Source organism: Myotis lucifugus, unplaced genomic scaffold (assembly GCF_000147115.1).
Source record: "Myotis lucifugus unplaced genomic scaffold, Myoluc2.0 scaffold_160, whole genome shotgun sequence".
NCBI classification, from domain to species: domain Eukaryota; kingdom Metazoa; phylum Chordata; class Mammalia; order Chiroptera; family Vespertilionidae; genus Myotis; species Myotis lucifugus.
In genome coordinates, this window is record NW_005871208.1 from 270,226 (window position 1) to 272,166 (window position 1,941).

The 1,941-nt window shown below is 59.9% G+C and overlaps 1 protein-coding gene across 9 annotated transcripts in view; it reads right to left on the bottom strand.

Moving 5' to 3' along the window:
• GALNT6 (polypeptide N-acetylgalactosaminyltransferase 6) overlaps nucleotides 1-1,055 on the bottom strand; it is a 32,851-nt gene extending 31,796 nt beyond the window's left edge. For 6 of the 9 annotated variants that reach the window (XR_001349581.2, XM_014461743.2, XM_014461744.2 and 3 more), the window contains exon 1: nucleotides 742-1,055. The gene's annotated coding sequence lies outside the window, so the exon portion shown is untranslated. Of the gene's footprint in view, nucleotides 1-415; nucleotides 544-741 lie in introns of all 9 variants that reach the window. The other 3 variants (XM_014461739.2, XM_014461740.2, XM_023759678.1) reach the window with 2 other exon arrangements.
• Nucleotides 1,056-1,941: the final 886 nt, after the last annotated feature.

Sequence of the window (1,941 nt, forward strand, 5' to 3'; positions counted from 1 at the left end):
TCTGCTGAGGTCGGGGTCTAGGACAACTGGCTCTGGGAGTAAAGCACAGTTTCTCCTTGGGGTTAGCCCGGGCTGGGAACACATGACGGGGAAATGGGGAAGTTGGTGACAGTCACAGTCATGAACGCACATCAGACTCCCTCCCACAATACCACACGGCTCCCGTCTGCACAAGAGGGAGGCCCTCCCGGATGGCCCACCAGGAGGCTTCTCTCGCTGGCCTCTCCTGCTCAGGGGGACTGGCCCTGGGGAGGGAGCCTGTCTGAGAGACTTTCTGTAGCGGGGCACATAGGGTAGCCCAGCCTGAGAGCCGGCACACAGGAGTGGGGCGGCAGCATGGGTGGGTGCAGGGGAGAGGTGCAGAGCCCCGGAGGGAGTGCTATGGCTTGTCCCTCCCCACCCTACCCTCCCTTACCAGCCACAGAGGTCCGAGCTTTCCTTCCATCCATCCTTTCAGGAAGGCACACAGGTGGAGGGGGTCCTACCGAGGGAGAAGCTAGAGGCCACCACGACAGATGCGGGCCAGTCTGGCCCACCCTCTTCCTTTTATTGTGGGGGAAGGGGGGGAGGAAGGGGAGGAGGAGAAGGTCGGCAGAGAGCAAAGACTTAGCAGAAGCCAGAGACTAGAGGGAAGTCCCGAGAAGGGGGACAGCTCTGGGTTCCCGGTCAGGGGGAGGGTCGCAGGGGTGGGAGAGGGTCACGGGGGGCCTGTGAGGGTCGTGGGCAGCTTCTGCCGCTTACCTGTCGCGCCGAGGCAGAGCCGCAGCCGCGCCGCCGAGCAGTTCACGGTTTTCCGACGGGACGTCCTCGAGGGCGGGGCCGGGGCAGGGCCTGTGAGCTACCCGGGCGCGTTCTACACGCCCCTTCCAGGCCAGGTGCCGGCGGCCACCCGCGGGGCCCCGGATCGCCGCCGCTGGCCGCGCCACTCCGGGCCGCTCCCAGGGACAGAACATTCTCCCTCCTCCTGCTGGCCGCTGCTCGGAGCCCGGCTTCCCCAGATCTCAGCCCAGCCCAGGGTGCAGTCTCCACATTCCCTCGTCCGTTTGACAGCCCTGGCTCTCCGCGCCGAAGAAGATTGGAGGGTCCTCGCCACCCCAAAGACGACGGGCAGCAGCGGCGCAGCCCGTGGCGCGGACGGCGAGTGCGGGGAACCGCCTGCTGGTGGCGGCGAGGCTGGAGCGCGGAGCCCGGGGCAGCGGGGCAGCGCTGGAGCGTGCAAACGCCGCCAGGCAGAGAGGAGCCAAGGGCGCGTCCCAGGTTTGCTTCTCCTTGTCCGGGTGTCTTGGGCAAAGGACTCCTTCCTTCCATGGAACAGCGAGAGCAGCTATTCACGTGCGCCACGCACAATGCGGAGGGCTCCCTATGCCAGGTCGTAGGGAAACCCCAGCCCTGACAAATACCTGCAATGATTGTCCAGAAATCCTGGGTAGGTGGCTGGTCACACAGCTACGGTGATGCTCAAAGTGTGGTGTCCTGGGCCAGCAGCATCAGCAGCACCAGACAATTTGTGAGAAATGTAGATTCTTAGGTCCCACCCCAGCCAGACCTAAATAACCCGAGTCTCTGGGGATGTGGCCCAGAGATGTGTGTTTTTAAAAGCCTCCCAGGTGATTCTGGTGTACACTCCGTTCTGAGAACCATGGAACATATACTGGCAGGGCTGGTTTTAGAATCCAGGTCAATTTAATTCCTAAACTCATGCTCTGAATCACCCATCCCTCCAGGGCTGCTCACTGGTCCTGTCCAGCTCTAAGGTTCTGGGATATTATCTTTGGGTCCTTATCTCAGGAATAGAGAAGTAGCATAGCTGACTCCAAATAGCCAATAATGTGGAAATTTTCTATGGTAGAATCGTAGACTACCAATTTTGTCTTTCTTTTGTTTTGATATTTAGATGATTTGTATTTCTTTTTTAAAGTATATTTTTATTGATTTCAGAGA